The sequence below is a fragment of the Drosophila ficusphila genome, unplaced genomic scaffold (assembly GCF_018152265.1).
Source record: "Drosophila ficusphila isolate 14025-0441.05 unplaced genomic scaffold, ASM1815226v1 contig_791, whole genome shotgun sequence".
NCBI classification, from domain to species: domain Eukaryota; kingdom Metazoa; phylum Arthropoda; class Insecta; order Diptera; family Drosophilidae; genus Drosophila; species Drosophila ficusphila.
The window spans coordinates 24,006,435-24,026,390 of NW_025064737.1; the positions used below are offsets into that span (position 1 = coordinate 24,006,435).

The 19,956-nt window shown below is 47.7% G+C and overlaps 1 protein-coding gene across 3 annotated transcripts in view; it reads left to right on the forward strand.

Annotated features, from left to right (window-relative positions):
- The window catches only part of LOC108102302, a 56,429-nt gene that overhangs the window by 9,899 nt on the left and 26,574 nt on the right, over positions 1-19,956 (forward strand). For 2 of the 3 annotated variants that reach the window (XM_017183171.2, XM_017183172.2), the window contains exon 2: positions 14,393-14,438. The exons of the other annotated variant lie outside the window; for it this stretch is intronic. The gene's annotated coding sequence lies outside the window, so the exon portion shown is untranslated. The remainder of the gene's footprint in view (positions 1-14,392; positions 14,439-19,956) is intronic. 3 annotated transcript variants of the gene reach the window in all.

Below are 19,956 nucleotides of genomic sequence, written 5' to 3' on the forward strand. Positions count from 1 at the left end.
AGGATCTATGGATGCGGTTATCCAATTATTTTGCCAGGACTTCCAATTAGATTTCCGTTAACCAGGCGATAAGAGCATTCGCTGGTCGCCTCCCTCGAATTGTGTGCGCTACATCTTGTTGCTTTATTTATTTGGCAGGGCAAGTTTAGCATGAATTCGGGTCAACTTTATGAGCAGCCACGCAACATTCTGGCCGGGTCGCAGTGCGTGTCGTGTTTTGGGCTGAATCTTTGCGTCTCCTGTGTGTGTTCGTTTGTTTGTTGAATTCTGCAAAATCCTTTCATACAGAAAATGGCAAACAAACACACCCCTCGCCCCCCTGAATGCGCACAGCAACTGCTTGTTTTACAGAGACAAAAGAGGGAGGACGGAGCGAATGAATAAATAAATAAGCCAGAGCCACTGCTCCTCCCGAATCCTTTGAAGGAGCGGCGATGCTGACTGACTGCGCTGGCATTTTTTGCCGGCGAGCAGCGGCAAATGGTAAATGGTAAATGAAATGCCGTGCAAGAATTTATAGAAATTTATTTATGCACCGCTCTGTTTCGCTCCTCTGGCTACAAAGTAAACAAATCTAGGGACGTGCCCCACATGCCCCGGACTCACCAACACACCCACTCACGTGTGGTATGTGTATCCCCAGCACGCACACGCACACAAACTCGGTTAGGATCCTTCGAGCCATGAAAGCGAGCCAGAAATTAAATTTCGTAAATTTGATTCGAAATGCGTGCGAGGAAATTCATTTAGCGCGGATTGTCAAACAATTGAAACGGCCTTTTACACTTAATTGCCTGTTTATGCGTCAATCAGTTTGGCCACTGAGCAGTTGGCCGTGGTTGCCATTATTATCCTGTCCCGGCCACGCCCAAAGGACCTTCGGCCCTTGTGCATTTCGTACACGTAGTGTCACGTTCTTCAAAATATGGAACGCTCACTGATTTTTAATGAAGCAAAGTTGTTGGCTTAGCCCAAAAGGTACAAAGTCAGAAAACTAGAACAAGTCAGGGCCAGAAGGAGCCGAAAAAGTTCGCAGTCCTCTGATTAATACGTGCACTAAACGAGTCCTGCCACCGCTACCTGCTGCTCTCCTTCATCCTTGCTGCTTTGGGTGCTTTTCCTGCTCCTCCCGCCTTTGCGGCCGTCTTCTCTAAAGTCCGGCTACATCGTTACGGTCATGTACGCAATAATTAAAAGTATCGAAACTTGTGTGTGACTCCCTTGTATCAAGCTGTGTGTGTGTGGGTGTGTGTGTGTCGTTAGCCCCCTGAGTGTGTGTGTGTGGGCACTTGTCGCCTGGCCGCGCGGCCACTCACTGTGGCTGATTGCGAACGCAAACCGGTTGGAGGACGCCGCGCCGGTGTGAGAGATATGCCACGTTACGTATACGACATGTGGTCGGTCCGCTGTGTGTGTAGTGGGTATGCGGTACGTGAGCTTCAACAATTGTACGGGATTTCTTTTTTGCTTTATCTCCCCATTCCATTGTACAGTTAGAAAAGAGGGACATTCTTTTGGAAAATCTAATTTTCTTTATATGCCCTCAAAAGTAGGCAACGAAATAAGTATCTTTCATTTAAATTTGGTTTCTCCAACTTTTTAGTAAATTCAAACCCAATTAAATTTTAGAACTGCATTCTATTCATTCAAATTTTTTCCTAAATCAATATTTTTAAATATTATTATTTTTTAATTAATAATTTCGTTTACCATTTTTGCGTTCAGTGTGCGAATGCCGGCTGACTGGCCAGTCAATTTAGGGGCATGGCCGCAGTGGCATAGATTGCCAGCGCAGGGAACAAAGCAAATGACAAATAAACAAACAAACAAACGAATGAAACGAAACGAAACGTAGCCATTGCCGTTGCACACGGAACGTGTGTATAAATAAAAACTTTGCAACAGTCGCCCCGAAGTCTCAGGAAAAAGAGTAAGAAGCGGCAGAAGGAAAGTCGGAAGGGGGGAAATGGAAAACCCAGATAGCCACAGAGCAGCGATGCCCTCACTAATACACAAATACACTTAAGTTATTGTTACTGTTATTTAGTTAGTTTATGCCACTTTGTATTAAGTGTGTTGGTTATTGTGTGTGTGGGTATGTGTGTGTGGGGCGTTGTGCGTGTGTTTGCTCTTTGTCTGTGCCCGTATTTGTTCTTCATTGTATTGCATTTTCTTCTGATTTTCTTGCCGACGCCACCGCAAAACCGGAAACCCATCCAGCGCTCCACGATGAATCAAACAACTCCACTTTGATTTGATTGATTTGCGCTGCGTCAGCTGGGCGCGTGTGTGTTGAAATGGGGCGAAAATGGGGAGGGGGTTCCAAGTTGAGAGTGCAAAATGAACAAATGAAAAATGGGGAATCGACAAAGCAAATAGGAACATGGACAGCATATGGAATTGTTTGCATTGGCAATCAGACAGCCGGCAAATACATTTGATAGGCCGACTTCAAAAATGCCCTCGAAAAGCACTTATTTGAGCCTTTCAAGCATTCGGCGAGTTTCATATGGCCAATATTTCATTTAGCTCGTTTATCATTAGCTTGTTTTACTGGAAAAGGTAGAGAAATATTGTCAGTTTTTAAGACAACTTTTAAAATTATACAATATGTTAAACCTTGCATTAAATATGCCATAAATTCCCTTGTTTACTTTCCTATAATTTGCCTGGAGTATTCAAACACTCAAAACACTCAAAGGAGCCCTTTAAATATTTGCCACTTAATATCCAGCCAATAAATCAGAGTAATGGCAAAATATTGCACCTTAAATTTATATTCTCGCCGAACAAAGCGTCTGAGAAGAGCATTAAGCAGAGTGAAGTATTTGCAATTGATTTTAGGGTTTCCAACCATCAGCAATTTATTCCCCGGCTGCGAGTGTGTGGTGGCACTTGTTCACAAAACACCGAGCAACCCACTCGAACTCGAACTCGACTAGGTGTTACTGCCGCAAAAATATATATGGGCGGTCTAGGCTTAGGCCCCGGGATTCAGATCCACTCGAGAGTCCCGAGTGGAGGTTTCTTTTTTATTCGCCGGCTGGCGGGAACATGAAAATTTACTTTGCATGAATTTGTTCGTCACGCTTGATTTTTTATTTATACATCAAGCGGGCAAACCAAATATGTCACATGGGTGTGCGTAGGCCGTGAACGGATTAGGAGCGTAGCCAGTAAATGGGTTTTGGGGGGCTTTTCGGATGGTAATAATAGATTCAAATCCTAGCGACTTTTTTGTTTCGGTGTGGGAACATCAATTAAGTGCGCTACGTGGGGTTTTATTTTGTAGTTAATTGCAGGAGCGAGCAGTTTCATAATCCCTTTTAGTCCACCTCTGAGCGGGTTTTTACTTTGGGGAAGGACCCATCGCCCTAAAGCACTTTCCGAGACATAAACTGATGAAAACCTAGAAAGGAGAGCACTCCGGTGAGCTCGAAACTTCGAGCTAATTAAAAGTCAAACAGGAACGACTTTTGTCAACCCCACACATCCATATGCAACAACATGGCTTGAATTTGACGCATTGCTCATACGCAATGTAGGACAGCAGCAATGTCGAACAATGGCGTTCCGTAAACTTCGACCGATTGACAGGACGTAACAGAGAGTAAAGGATATAGCTGGAACGAGGGCGAAACAATGCTGCCTGGCCAAACGAAAGGACAACGGGCAAGTCAGCGCAGTTGGAGTTGAATGGCTCACTGGCTGGTTGTCTGACTGTCTGACTGGCTGGCCATCCTGTTGAGGCTTATTAAAATTTTATTGTTCAACCCAGTTGTCTGGCCGAGAAGGAGTAGTTGACACGGCGAGGCGACGTGGGAAAGTCGGAGGCGTGGGCGAGTGGTGCCAAAGACACGATTCCGACGACTCTGCCACAAGAGGGGGCGTGGTCCGTCGCAGCGACGGTGGGCGGTGATTGTCCATTGATGGGACAAACAAAAGGCAGGTGCAAAGCGCGCACAAAGGAGCACTTACCCGTTGTCTTTTGTCCTCCGAGCGGAGATCATCATCCCGGCGATAAGTGGGCAGAGCAGCCACAAACGGGCTGGATTGCGTTCCGGGAACTTGATAAATTACAAGATTTCCAGCCAAATCAAACAAGACCAAAATTAGCGTGAACGACTCTAGGGCCGCAGCGCGCTTCCTGCATTTTTTCACGCATAATACCCCGAGACTCGAGACTCTGGTAATATTTTAATAAAAATGTCAGCTCTTGCGCGCTCGACAGGTCGCGTGACATGCTGCCACAGACAGGTGGTGACACAGCAGCAGCCCCAGCAACTCTGGTCTCAAGTGCCATCCCATCGTATTCTGAAAAATCCCTTCCCCTCCTCCTCGCAAACGCCCTCTTCTTCTGATGTATTTATGATGAGCCCGAACCGATCAAAAGAGAGAGAGGGAGGCGGAGGGTGGGTGTATGTGAAGCACGTTCTGCGATTTTGTGATTTTTTGCTGAAAATCCATTTGCCGCTTGCCGCCCGGGCTTACAGTTTAGTTTATCTGCGTAAAAATATTTAAAGGACCCTCGTGGCCTGGCATCGGAAATCTGGAATCAACGCATGTAGGCCTCATAATTCTGTCAGCGTCATAAACGCGTCGCTTGCCTCAACATGGCAGCTGCATGCGAATGGAATAATAAAAGAGGACACCCAATCTGCGAGCACAAAACCACCCACAACCCCGCCTATTCCGCATCCAATATGAATCTGAATCCGGCCGACTTTATGTTTTAATTTGATTTGATTTGTGTTGCGCTGCGCACACACACTGTATGTGTGTCGTATGTGCAAATATTGTTAAGGCAACCAAATTTGATTTATCACGCGCCCGCACCATTGGATTGCCCCATCCCCCACCCCCATCCCTTCGCCCCGGCGTCTTAATTGGTTTTTGGCGTGCGAATTTCGGGCGCGGAAATGGGCAGGGCAATTAGCTGCACTCCTTATGCCATTTGGGGGAGGGGGCGGCAACGCGGGAGCCCGTTAAGTGGCCACAAGTAGCAAAAAGCTGCCAAGTTCGCCCTCGGCGCAGGAGACAATTGCCGGCGAGGCTGCCAAGTGGAGTGTGCGGTAAAATCTAGGACATTTTGGGAAAAACTAAATCTCGTTTATGCCGTGTGTTTTGGGGAAATCTTAGTTGGAGAAAATACTCATTTGCAATTATTATTTAAATCCGTTTAATCTGGAAATCAAAAGAATATCTGCAATACAAATCCTAATCATTAATAACCAATTAGCCAAAGTTCTAAATTAAGAGTGTATTAAGTTTACTAAAAGATAGTCATTAACTATTCATTGTGGAAACACCAACAAAAGGGTGAGTTAACCATCTTAAAGGATTCTGCCTGAAATACCCCAGTTAATCGGATGAATTGAGCCTCTGCAAACTCGAACTAGAACTGGTGTGAACGCGGCTCGAAGGCGGACAGCTGCTTTTTGCCACCGAAAGTCTGCTGACTGTGCTGAGGATTGAACTGCCATTTTAATTATGCAGCAGGCGGTCGGGCCACGCCAGGCCGACATCAGCGGGTGGTCGTAGCTCAAGGGCGCGCCGAGGTCAGGGCGAAATTAATATATAGAATGGCAAAAACTTTGCCGAGTCGCGGGTGCGCCAGTAGCAACTGCCTCAACTGCTTCAACTGCCTCAGAGGCGGATTGCGGATGCGGCGCGAATGCAGCCGCCAACTGCATAAAATTTAACGAGAGACCCCGGCTGGCTGGCAGCATTCAGAAACAATTTGCTGCAGATTATGAAAATTGCTTAAGAAATTAAATTGCTGCAATGGCGGTGGCCCAGGGAGTTGGGCGGGCTGCCTGGCTGACTGGGCGGGCCAAAGGTCCTGCGGTCGCAGTCGCAGTCGCGGTAACCGCGGGAAATTTGCATTTCCATTTGCGGTTACGGTCGATTCCTGGGCCTGCTCCTTCCTTTCCTTTCCGTTCACTTCCCTTCCCCAACGATTCCATTCCATTCCATTCCTTTCTGTTCAGCTTTGCTCCTTGCGCCTTTGATTTGCCCCGGCACGTAGCAGGCGGTGGAAAATGGAGCACAGCACACAAAAAGGATTTCTGCTGCCTGTCCACTTTCTGCCTTGGTTACTAATTCAATTTGCAATAACAACAAGACCGACAGCGGTACGCTCTAATTATATTGCGGCTGGTTCGTTCGGTCAGCCAAAGCTGCTTAGGCCCTGAACTTTATTAAAAATATTTGCCCATCCCGCTTGAACTTCGAGTGTATTTACATACTTTGCGCGGGAGATTTTACGAGTCCTAGACCATTTCGAGCGCCGAGCACGCGCTGAGCCTATAAAGTGGCCCCGGGTCCGCCCTCTTTATACATTTTTTTACTGTTCAATTAGCATAATGGGCACACCAAAGGAAAGTAGCGGGGGAGCAGACAAGAAGACGCGACTGATCCTTTTGGCAAATAAATAAATGCATAAATATAAATACAGTTGCGGTTGAAAAGGAGCAGAGCTCTTTCCCTTTTTCTTTTTTTTGCCCCCCGCTTTGTGGTCGGTCTTCCGTTCATTTTGAAAATGGTCAGTCGGCAGGCGGCACATCATTTCCGGTTTGTTTACGCAAATCGAGCACATTTCGCATAATTTCCTATTGCCAAATAGCAGTGGGTGGGTGGCGGTCGCTGTGCACGGCATGCCGAAGTTACTCGCCGAACCATTCGCATATTTATATGTGCGCAATGTTTTTCTTGTGGGAAATTTTATGAAAATGCTTTCCAAATTGAATGAAAACATATTGACTATGCCATGACGACGACGTCAACGATGGCAAACGGCAAGAAAAACAACGTTGTTGATGGCTGACGGCGGGGATGGCAAAGCGTTTGATGTTAGCACTGCAAATACATGTCCTGTGTATTTGCCTATAAGTGTGTCGCCTGTGTCTATGTGTGTATGTGTGTGTGTGCGAGTGTGTGCTTGTATCTGTGAGGGGTCCTCGTATCTGAGGGCTTGCGTTATCGCCTGCTATTTGTATTTGCTACCCGCTGTGTGTGGGTTGCGGGGCTTTTTCTGTGGTTTTTTGAATATGTCTCATTTGAAATTGTTCCTCTGCTATTTGCCTGGCATTTCCCTTTTACGTATCCCCCCGCCTCCCCCCTCGTCCGTGCAAATTCCAATCCTGGGACTAACATGCTTCTTGGAATTTGATTTCGAGGATGTCAGCCTACAATGGGGCCGAGAAGGGCACACTGACCGCACTGGCTAATAAACAACAAAGCGCATAAATTGTGAGCCTAGCCAAACAGCCACTGCTCGCCCGACTGCCTACGCCATGGCCAATTGGCTGCAATTTAACAAAATGCATCGGAGCGAAGGACCCTGGGCGGAAAATCCGAAACAAAAAACTCAAATAAAGTACGGAAAAAATGATGAGGGGAGTTCAGGGAGCAGAATGAAGCCAGGCGACGAAGGGATTCCATGGGAGATCAAGCGCTGGAATGTTGTGTACTTTGTGAGTACATATATCTAGTATCAGGAGAGCAGATTGCTTTAATAGTTTACTGCAGGAATTTGCTGGCCATTGACTTGAGTTGTGGAATGTGCAGAGAAAGGTTCAAGGGTTTTGTGTAACTCGTACAAAAATTTAATACATAAGGAATTCTGTTTGCTTTTCTTTATTATTTGTTTTAATTGCTAGTTAGGGCATTAGAAATTCGACTTGTTTCGGCTTATTCCTTATCCTATTAGGGCTTTGTTTAACAAATGCTCGGTTGGCTCCACTCACTCCAAAGCCTTCTCCCTTAAAAACCGACGGGTTTGTCGTTTCTGTCGCTGTTTTTGCCATGTACGTATAAATAACATCCTGCCCCGCCGGCCGCCTCCTTTGACTCGCCGTGCATAATTAAATCAGATCACATTTTAAAATTCCATTTATATTTACCTCTTGTCGGACCTGGGTGACTGTCTCTCGGTCCTCGGTTTTGGGCTTTTCGGGACGGACGGGCGACGGCCCGCCTCGTAAATCATGATTAAAAGCTTCGGGCGACAGGCTAGCCGCCCAACTACTGCTATGCCTAACACGTAGCCCCGAAAAGTCGAAAAAAGGGACCACGGGCGGCAGGACTTCAAATAAAAAGCGCTGCGGCCAGCAAGACGACATGGCTGGCAGAGAGCTAGTTGCCGCAAAAGATGGCAAGCCGGCGAGATTCAATTCTGGAGATACAAGTGGCACAAGAAGAGCAGTTCTGCTCCCGGCCAAGGACTGCGGTGACTCACTTCTCCGCCCGAAAGGATGGGCAAAAAGCTAGAGGATGTCTCCCCACACAGCAACAAAGCGGAAGCAGCAAACAACACGGGAAAAAAGCGGAGAACGTGATACGGTGGGGTAGATCGTACATACTCGTATATGTTGCTCGACTTGTACATAAGGCGAGATAAATCAAATGTGGCGAGAAATTGCAACAACAATGGCTGGCGAAGCCAAGAGAGAAGTCGCCTTCGTCGGCGTCGCAGCTCGTAAAAAAAACGAGGAGGAGGCGGGCAGTGGGGGGATGGAAAAAAACTAGCAAAGCGAAAATGCGAAAAATTTATCCAATTTGGTAAAAATTTAGGTCACAGCCGGGGTTCCTCTCTGGAAGCGGCAAAAGCGCAGCAGCGGCATCCACGGGCCACAGGAAGAGCTCAAGTGCAGCAAGTGCTGGCCCATTGTCTCGCTCTCGTTTGTTGGCGAGCCGAGGAGCTATTAGATAGCGTGGCCAACGTGGCAGGACGAGAAAGGACTCCGCCACTCCACACTCGTGTGCCCGTCCAACGAAGCCAAACGAAACCGCACGGAACGACGAGGCGCAGCCGGCACAAAAGTGAGCCATGATAAATATGGCACAAGAGGGCCGGCAAAATATAAACATAAAGCATAGAGCTGAAGGACCAAGGGCGAAGGAGGCCAGTGACAGGATAGCTGGTCATAGTTCGGAGAAAGTTTGCAACTGCCAACTGGTTACTGGTTACTGGTAACTGGTAACTGGTTTCTGGCAACTGACAACAGCATTCCCAGCGACACACACCCAATTTACAGCAGAGCCCCACCACAACTTCCATTACTGACAACTAATAGCACATGAAATGAGTAAATTATCGCACACTTGGATGGCAGAGAGCTGCTTTCTGCTCGCTACATGCTGCATGCTGCTGGCTGCTTGCTGCTTGCCACCCCTCGTTGCCAGCTAATTTGCAGTGAAAAGAAAACCAACAAGCCACAACATTGCGTATACGTGATATTTGCACTCCGTGCGCTCCCACACCATTATGCGATGTGTCTGCCAGTTGGAAGATAAGCGGCAAAGTGCACCGTAAAAAATCGAATGCATATTTCACAAACACAAATGACACGGGACAGAAGGAGGGAGGGCGAGTAGAAATTGGTAGTCAGAGAGGCAGAAGGTAAATGGAACAAGAAGTTCGAAAGTGTCCTTTCCTTGCTCCTTCTGCTTTTGTCAGCAGTGCAATAGCATTTTCTGAATTATTTCGCACGATATGAACTCTTGCAACAAGTCCCAATAATTCTTAAGCTGCCAATGAAGGAAAAGGAAGCCCGAGCTCCGGCTGCCAGTAACTGGGCTGTTGCTCGGCATTAAATCAATGAATCGAACGGGCGAGCGGATGTCAGTAAGTTGCCATTTTGAGAAATTAAAAGTGCCCATTGCCGTTTTCATTTCCGCACTGCCATCGATTCGCTTCCGCCGCCTGCGGTCAGTGGAGCTCCCGAGGACCTCCCGCCCTTTCAGGTAATTCCCCAAACACAATCCTATTAAAAAGATGCGTAAGGATACTGAAATTACTTTCGCCGGCCAGCCGGCAAGCCGGACGGCAAAGGACCCTCGCAAGGAAACCCGCAAAGCACTCGATAATGATGCCCTGGCCACGCTGATGCGTCCGATAATAAGCTTCCTAATAACCCAAGGCGACCTGCCGAGACGTTTATGGGCGTGGCGCCCGGAATGGGCGTGAAGGTCCTGCTCCTGCCCCTGCTTTCCTGCCTTTACAGTTCGTCAATTTTAATGGTTTGGGTGTTGAGTGGAGCGGTGGACACACTCGGAAATCGCTGCTAAAAGTAATTCACTTTTATATTAAAAAGATTTTCGTTATGCCCGGGTAGGTCGCTCATTTGCATGGCGTTCTGTTCATCCTGTTTTTGTCCTGTCCCTTGGCTGGGCGAAAAAAAGTAATAAAATAAACAAGTGTCCTGGAAAAAAAGGACCGCGTGCAGTAAAAACTGGGTCTACACCAATGTCCGCCGACAAAATGGTGTGAAAGTGATTTATATTTTAATTCAAAAATGAATTATTTAGCACACTTTTTAATTCCTTTTGGTCTTCGTCTCTTTATTACGGCTCGAATCTGAAATTCTGATTACTTTTTATTTGCCTTTATTTCGGCAGTTTATTGCATTTGCTTTGGGCCAAAGAAATGCAAATATTTCGGCTCATTATTGCGCTACATTAAACAGGGCAAAGAGGCCTAAAAGCTGTTGACAGTCGGACAACAGTGCTTAAAGCCGGGTGCCCAAATGCCGTCACACAATTTGCTGCTTAAGCGAGCGATGACATGGCGCGGAAATGGGAAAAAGAACTTGTGCATACATGCATAATAAGGTGCACGAAGGGCCAAAGGAGGCTGGGATAACTAGTTCCTGCGGCGTAGGGTCTGCAGTCTGGAATGCCATTCCCAACGTATGCAAAGCGAAATCTGGTGGTCCTTAAATAAACCGTTCCGGGTGGTGTTATTCCGCCCATAAAGGCTGGCCATAACCGTTCCTTGGCCGGGTATGGGTAAATGCCTGCGAAATCGACAGTAAATTCTGCACTCTTTCTGGCATACTCTCTTGCAACTGATTATTACGGACACATAAGCAGCCCGGGGCCAAAAGCGCTAACAATCCCCGGGCCAAAAACAAGAGACTGCCCGGAAAAAACATTGTGGGGGCAGGGCCAACAAACTGCGAATAGAATGTGCTGTGCTCCGGTCGCAGCAGCAGACTGCAGCGAAAAAATTTGAATATAAAATGCGTTATGCTGTGGGATTGACAAAGGGCGGGGGGCGGTTGGCGGGGCAGGGGCAAGGGCACGGGATGGGGCATGGACCGACAGATCCTGCGGCAACAATGAAATTGCGTATGTAAATTTCATGTCGTTACCAACGGCAGCAGCGGCAGCAGCAGCATTGCTGAAATAATTAAAGTGGAATGCACCCGCAAGAAAAATACAGAAAAAATCGCGACACGGCCAGTTTGGAATCCGAGTTGGAGTTTCGCCGGAGTCACAGTTTCGAATGGCCTGAGTTGCCGGGGTCCTGGTCCTCCTGTTTGTCTATTGCCAGCTTGGCAGCTATTCGTTTTTTGTTCCTCGCCAGCTGAGGTCCTTCGTCCATATGCAAAACAGCGGCAGCAGCAGCTGCTCCTGCTCCTTGCATTGCAAATGTGCGACTGAGAATGCGACAGCGAGACACTGACTGCAACTTGTCAAAAAATGTCGCAACAACTGCGGCAGCAGCAGCAGAACGCTTTGGCTTTGCTTTGGCATAAATATGAGTGCCATCAAATTAATATGCACGGCATATGGCGGACGATTTTGTGGTACAACATGTTAAGTGCATTCAACGGCAGATGCTGATTCTACACTTAGCAAAGAAGTGTAAGACAAGAAAATTTAGATAACTTTAAAAAAAAGAAATTAAAGATACACAAAACAACTATAAATGTTCTCAAAAATGAAACTAATTCAGTTATGAATGATGAAAGATCTTAAGAAGTATATCTTAGATATTTTCTTATGACGAAATCCTAACTTTTTCCTCAGTGTCCTGCCTTAGTGCCTTGGGGACAACTGCATAATGCAGGCAGGACTCGCGCTGACTCCTTGGCATCTTGGCAGGTTTTTCACGCTCCTTGAGTGACGAGCACGGATGCCCGGCGTAAGTTATGATGCTTAGCCGCATTGCTGCGGCTGGCGTGGCAAAGATAAAACTCCCTTCCTCACGAGCATTTTTGTCAAGTGTGAAGGAACGCAAGGAGCAGGAGAAGCACGAGAAGCAGGAGGAACTGGAGAAACTGGAGGATCCGGAGCCGGAGGAGCGTTTAATTTGACTCGGAGTTGGCACCCGCAACTGTCCGCGGGTGCGAAGCTTTTAGCGGAATTGTCTGCGGCGTGTGTGCAGTGTGCACATGTTGCACTGTCAGCTCAAGTGGCAAGTGGCTGGGAAAAACCAGCGAGTCCTGTCGCCCTCACCTGTGCTCTTTGTTCATATTTCAAATGGATCTAACCGCGTCGGCCCCGTCGTTTGTGCTTAATTTAAAAGCTTTTCGTCAGAATCTCAGCCAAAACGGAATGCCAAGCTGTCAAGGCTGTCGATTGCATAACAACTGGATGGAAGTATCCCTCCACTTAAAGAGATAGTACTTTGGCCCACTCCAACGATAACTCCTGGCTAATGACATGTGAAATGTGTTGATAAAAAGCGTGGGAATGGCACTAAAACATTATAAATTTGCGTTCCGAACGTTTGGCAGCTGTTGATTCAGTCCACTCAACGCATCAGTGAGCAAAAAGTGGCCCGGCTCAGTCGAAGGAGGAGTGAAAAAGCCGGATCAGTCGCATCGTAACGCCCACCTCCCCCAAAGCGTCACGGTCAAGAGATGGGGCGTGGTCCTGCCCCTTTGCCACATTAGCTACGCATCACTGGACGTCCGTGTTTCTTGAGAGGGGAAAAGGATGGTTGATGGTTGGCCGGCAGGCAGGCGAGCAGGCAGATGCCGTCGCATTTGATTAGACTTTGTTTGCTCTTCTTCTCGGGCCTGGTAAAAAGGATATTGATAAAGGCATTGACCAAACACACTTCTCCTGCGTGTCCTTCATGTCCGTCGTGTGTTTGTGTGTGCGTCGGCAAAGGTGCGTCGCAAAAGTTCAGTCAAAGGTTTTCGCTTTGACTCGTAATTAATTTGCTTTGCTTTTATCCGCTTCGCTGGGCACCCGAAAAAGGGGCGTGGCAAGTTGGCGGTGGCCAGCCGAAGCGGCCCTTTCGGCCTTTCTGGCCATAAATTATTTTATTAAGCCACTTCGGTCGGCCCTTCGGCACGCCCCGAAGTTATGTGAATTATTTTGCAAAAGTTAATTTCATGCAATAAATTCTAAATCGCGCTGGCAACAATTTATGCTCTGCTCCACCGGAGGCGATTTCGATTTGTTTTTTGTTTGCTGAGGAGTCGGAACTTTTTCGGGGAGCGAGCGTGTGAAGCGAGACGCCTGCCCCAGAAGTATGCAGCATAATTACATTTTCAGCAGGTGATTAAATGGGCCGTAATTGTTTCTGGCGCTCCTGTTGTTGGCCGCACTAATAGCCGTAATTAGTGGCTGATCCCCCGACGGAGGATGAGTCTGTCCGCCGTCCGCCGTCCGGACTGAGCACTCCGGCCTAAGGGCTGGCATCTGAGGGCTCTGCTCTGACTTTAATTTATGCCCGCGTGTTTCCCAGCCGTTTGTTTGCCCGCCTTGGGCTACATTTAAATTACACGACCTCGGCCGCTGGACCTTTCCTCTCGTTTGAAAGCCAGTCGCCGCCAGTTGTCGGGCAATAAAAGTTTTTCACTCAAAACAATAATTGAGCGACATCCCCGGTCCACTTGACTTCACTCTGTGTGTGTGTGTGTTGCAGCCTGTTTGTGGATGTGTTTGTGTTTGCCCTGACTGCCTGGCTGCCTGGCACTTCGGGCATCAATAAGCATCTCTTGATAAATGTCCAATTTAATTTTGCCCTCTTTACTTATCTCCGGGAGGGACTGGCGCTGTGCCTTTGATTCGGCTCCACTGCCACCACCCACATGGGCTGGCTGACTTTTTTTCAGTTGTATGCAGGAGGAGCTTTTCCAGCTCTTTATCCCATTCTTTTCTCTCCCTTTTTTGCCGATTTTATTTCGTTTCATTGGCAGCATTTCTTACACTTTGTCGGCTTCTTTTTATGCGCTCTGTAATCACGATACGAGCGAATGAATGGCATATTCGTTTGCCACTTAAGCAGATAAGCATTTCGGCAATTGAGCGTCGGGATTATGGAGAGAAGTTCAATTTACAACCTGCAGGCAGGCGAATAATTTGATAAAAATATTACCCGGTGAGTCCGTGGACGTCACCTCACTCGACTCACTTGTTGCTCGCTCACAAACTTCCTGGTACTTCTCTCCTCGGGTTCACTGTACTCGTATCTGTCGGTCGTATTGCGTTTATCGGTCACTTTTTTCTTGGCTTCCCCACATCAATTCCATGATTTTCATTTTTTCCCTCTTTGCTGGCCAATTTATTTTCCGTTCATTCTTCTTTGGGGCTTTTTGCAGCATGCGCTTTAAATGTAATTTAATTCGTCTTCCATTTCTACTTGCAGACACTGCCGCCAGCAGACGGCGTCTGGCGCCGGAACTGTCTAGCGGGTAAGAAATATGCTGAGGCTTTGATTTAATTGAACTTGCGTCATCTCCCCTCCCCGAAATGGATGCTGGCCAGGCCACACTCAGAGGCGGGAAGTGTGCATCTGCTCCATGTTTAAAATACGGCGGCTTATTAAACAGCTGGCTGGCAGGGAGTGAACGAGGCGATGGAGTTTGCTAATGGAATCCCGACACTGATATCAGGCGTGCTCTCTATGCCCGTGATGCTACGATGCACTCAAAACAAAATAAATCTCAACAATACATATCCTTTCATTTTCCCACAGATAAGAAGTAAAGGTTGACGCTTAGAAAGTTTGTAAAATCAGTTACCCCCAATCAAGATTTATAAAGTTAATATTTCTTCTATCCAGAAAACGGAAAAATAACTTTCGAAAAATATGTTCGAGTGCATGCCATGTTGGTGCCACATGTGGGCCAGCACCGAGGCTAGTAAATATTGTCTCATTTGGTATGCTGTGTGCCGTGGCTAAAATCAATAAATCAAAGCTGGTCAGGCCTTCCTTGTGCGGGATGAGCAGGATCAGGAGCAGCAGTTGAAATAGCAGTAGGTGGACCTGGGAGCCCAGGGTCTTGAATGCGGCGTCACGAATGTCGCACTCTGGCGCGTGCCTCGGTCCCAGCTGGAGCTGCCGAACATATTTGCGTGCGCCAATGCAAACAATGCCGGGTTCGCCGGCCCACAGCCCCCAGTCTACAACCGACTAGCTAACTATCGTTTCAAGGCCGCCTGCTTGCGCTCGGTCCGCTATATTGCAGCCCGCATTGATGGCCCGTCTAATGTTTACAGCAGCTTCCCGTGCCCAGAGGTCCTGACCTGGCAACAGGTTGACCCCAAACCCGAATCCCCCACGCAGGCATGCAGCGCAAACTTTAACATTGCAACCCAATTCGCCATAGATATATACCCACATACCATATAGATATATATATGTGTTTGTGGGGGTGAGGGCCGGGTATTTGCCTGCATGTCAGCTGGGAACGAGGCGACCACAAAGGCAAATACGCTCGGCTAAAACTTGAAGCGGCTCAAAAGTTTCACGTTTTAAAGGCTTAACCCAACCCTTTCGGGCCACGCCCCCAGAGAGGAGCGCTGTGCTGGTTTTTTATGCGCCGCTCAGTGGGTTTAAAAAGCAATTCCGCAACTGTTTTTGCAGAGGCACAGAGCACAACGCACATCGCACAGCATACGGCATTCGGCATATGTACACATATTCCATGGTGCTCCATCGTATTCCGTATCCCAGCGGGCTGGCAACAAAGCCGCCGAGCCGAGCCGAGCAGAGCCATCCCAATACCAATGCCATTCCCAGGATCCCGCTCGGATCCCCAGTCTCCATTCCGCATTCTCCACACTCGGCTTCCCAACAATGCTGTCGTTATCGTCGTTTTCACTTCAATTAAAAGTTGGCAACTTTTCTTGCCATGTTTACCTAACTTGGCTGGGATGAGGCGATGGGGACGGGGACCTCGCTCCGATTGCCATTATGCAGATTCGTATGGCTGATTACCGAATTACAAACTGTAATGGCGGCAATTGTTTCGCAGTGCCTCCGACCCTGCAACTGTGGCATATGGCATATGGCACGCGAATGGCAAGTAGGCCGCAAGTTGTCACTGCAAAGAAAGGTGGTAAAAAATAACGAAGCCCCCTTTTACTAAATGCCGTCAAACGGTGGGTGGGGAATGTGGGTGTCGTGGAACAATGTCATGCAACAATTTGCAGCAGACACTCAGCCCCACCGCACTGCCACATACAAACAGTTCACACACACACATAAACAGCTCATATACACACATACTCGTACAGTTCACACATAAAGAAGGTCAGACCTTAAAGCACGTATCCGCCGTGTGGGCCGAACGACTTCCGTGCTGTTCACGCCCCAATGCGTTCGGCCCCTCCTCCGTGTCCCTCTTGTCCTCCTTCCGACCCGCTGATCCCTGCTGCCAGGAACGTTAATTGCGACAAGCCAAAAGGAGCCAAAGAAATGCCATCTGGTTGCACCTGGAAATGGCTGGGGAGACAGGTGCACGCAACTGTATAACAACTTAGTTGAGGGACTCGCCGCCCTCAAAGGAAATACTCAAAAGAAAGAGGACTCGGCGCACATTCGCATTAAATATGATATGGGATGTCCCCAGACTTTGCCAGGTGTACTCGCCTCTTACGGGGACTTGCCCTAAACTATATTTTTCAGCAAATAATTAGATCTTGTGTGGGGGACTCGCCTTTCAACTAAATAATGAGAGGGTTGTAAAACCAAAGCATTAAGTTATGTATTTAATCGAAATTATAAAATAATGTTGGTGATATCTTATAAAAAATTTGAAACCAACTTAAAGAAAAACTTTCTTTAGGTTAAAGAAGGTTAAGAAATTATAAGTATTAAACCCATACAATATACTTTAAGCTTGGCCATCTATAGCCAAAGGACAGGCAATGTAGAGTGCATATGTTGCAATCGGGGCCAGGATGAGTTAGGGGATAACCATTTTATAGAGGTGCCATTTGCCATTTACTCGCCGCCACTCGCTTCGCTTCCTTTCCATTGAGGCTGCCTGGCAGTTCGGTATCATTAAAATTGATTTTGCAGCAGGACGCCTGCCGCACGAAGGGGGAAGCCGAAAGAAAAGACCGAGAGCCGTTGGAAGTTGGCTTTTCTATTTGCCAAACACCAAGGAATTTGCTAAATTGCTTTTCAGCTTGCAGCAGCCGTCGCACACCTTTCAGGGGCGTCGAAAAGGAGGGACGGAGGGAGGGAGGAGGGGGCGAACGGAAGCGGGATCGGTAGCTACTTGGGATGTGCGTTTGGTTTTGCAATTAGTTTTTGCCCCGGGCCAACGGCAAAAAGTTGCAATGGCTGCTCAGTCATACAAAAGGCAAAAGGAGAGCGCCACACACGCAAGCCACATCATTCTTTTTATTGTGGTCTATTGTCGAGTTATTGTTGCGACTTTGGCAACTGTAACAAAAGCGATTAAAACAACCATAAAACCTGAGCCCATTAATAGCGCAATAATATTATCAGCTTATGTTCAATGCCTCATGCAGCCCAGCGATTCCCTTCGCCGAACTAAACTTTGTCTCTTGTATTTTCATTAACATTTATTGGTTTTTTACTTAGACGCCAGGACATAATAACTTGGTCCACACACAAACGCACACACAGGCATACATAAAATCCCGTCCCAGTTGAGTTGTTCGGGGCTGCAGGTCCTTCAGCCTCCGCTTCGGCTCTGCGGCTCTGGCTCACAATACTTCGCGGTCGTATCAGCGTCATCATAAAATAACGTTAATGACGGCAACAAGGTCGTAAAATCAAAATTTCTGCTATTTCAACGCTGAAACCGCTGCGGTTGCGAGTAGCTGATGTTGGCAGCTTAGCAACATTGTTGATATGAGACCAGACCAGACCAGACTGGGTCGGGTGGGGTAGGGTAGGGTCTTCGGGGTTCGGGTTGGGTTGGTTCCGTTTGGCCCTAACCAAACGGGACCAGATGAGATGAGATGATGGCAATGGCGACGGAGGAAAAGGATGTGGAGACGGAAACGGAGAGACCCAGACCAAACCCGAGACTGGTGCCCTTGCAACCCAGCAGGCGCCGACATGATGGCCTGGTTACAAGCCGCACAATCAAACGCACACAGACAAGCTGTAACATGTGGCGTATGCGTAACGCCACGGAAATTTAATTACTTTAAAGGCGCGCTAGTTGCGGCGACTGCCAAACACAAGTAGAGCCATCAAACGAGCTTCGATTTCTGAGTTATTAGCAGTAGCAGATATCAGTTCTATTTTCGCTTCGCCCTTGAGACTTATCTGCCCCACTCAATGCAATTGCCTAGAATAAACTCTCGATCCCTTCTCCCATGGAAACCTCTGCGCCCACTGTAAATTTAATTTAATGCGCTGCCACGGCAACTAGCTGAAAGGGTCCATATATTTTCTATGTGCTAGTGGGACGTGCAGCGTTTTAAATATTCATTAGCCAGCCGGCACCGCAACTCTCCAGTGGAGCAGGTCAGGGTCGATTTGTGTGCCGCAAGTGAGAAATGATATTCGAAATTAATTTAAATCACCGAAAATGTGAGCCACCAATGAATTGGCCATTGCGAAGGTGCACTTTCGATGGGACTTCCGGGCGAATCGATGGCAAATCGCTCTCAAGACCTTTTGCAGCCATTGTCTGAGCCCGGTTTATGGGTTTGGCTTGGGGGGTTTATGGACGAGTACGGGCGTTCAGATTTTATCGTGCCGGGCGTTAAAAGGTCGTAAACGTCTGCTGTCTGTGGCCTAAGTAAATCAGCATAAAACCTAACTAAATGAAGACAATCAAAGTGTGGCCACGCCCCGAATTGCATATATATGGGGCAACAATATATACATATACATGTGTCTCATTTAGCATCGGCCACTCGAATTGAGTCACAGCATCTGGCGGACTTGTTTGTCATCGTTTTTGTTGCCGCTCCCCGGCTCCTTGCACTCGAAATTATGCTGTGGCCAGGACTTTGCCTTTTGGCCCCATTCTTCTCAAAATATTTGCAGGCCAAGCAGCAAAAAGTAGCCCAGCAATATGGTAAACTATATAAAAATGTGCCCAGGCCAGCGGACAAAAGGTCGGGGATAGCGACGTCGTTATTGTCCTCATTGTCCTGGGCCTGGTCAAGTGGCTAGCATTCGGGACGATGACGAGGACGATATAGCCATATAGCAATACAGCTATACAGCAAAGGCAGAAGCAGAAGCAGCAGCTGGAGCAGGAGCAGCATCAGAAGCAGCGGGCAAAAACAGCAACAAGGAAGATTTTACTGTCCTAATAAAAGACAAACAAAGGACATTCGGGGTGGCCACCACGGAGCTCTTTCGTATCGCAATTTTCATTATTTTATTTGCCTATAAACGGGGGAGCCATATTTTCTGCAAGTGTATATGCCACAGCCATCCGTCCCACACACACACACACAAACACACAATCGGGCACTCCATTTGTTTATTTGCCTACACTACACAATTTTAAGGAAAATAAGTAATTAAAAAAGTCATAAAGTGGTCGGCTGGTCCTTCTAACTCGGCAATGGCCCAAGCTCCATAAAAATCAATGCCGACAGACTGGGGCCAGCAGAAAGTGGAGAGAGACAAGCGGTCAATGGGTCAGTCGCGCTGAGGTCAATTCACTTGACTTTAAACGATAAACATACTCGGCAACAACAAGGCAAACAACTTGTAAGCAATTAAGGCAAACGTATTGACTTCTCCTCCCTGGCCGTTTTGCGTGTGCGAATGTGCAGGGGATGTTGGCCCAAAGGCAAAAGGAGGATGTTGGCCAGAGGGGATGCTCGAACAAGGCGGCTGTCGCCAGCCGTCTGCCGTTGATATCCTTGTCGTCGACATGACGATATTTACCATTTACCCTTACTGCGCGCACGGTTAACGGGCGGAATAAAACCGGAGTCCCTGATCAGCATCTCCTGCAACTCGATATCGCAATGGTA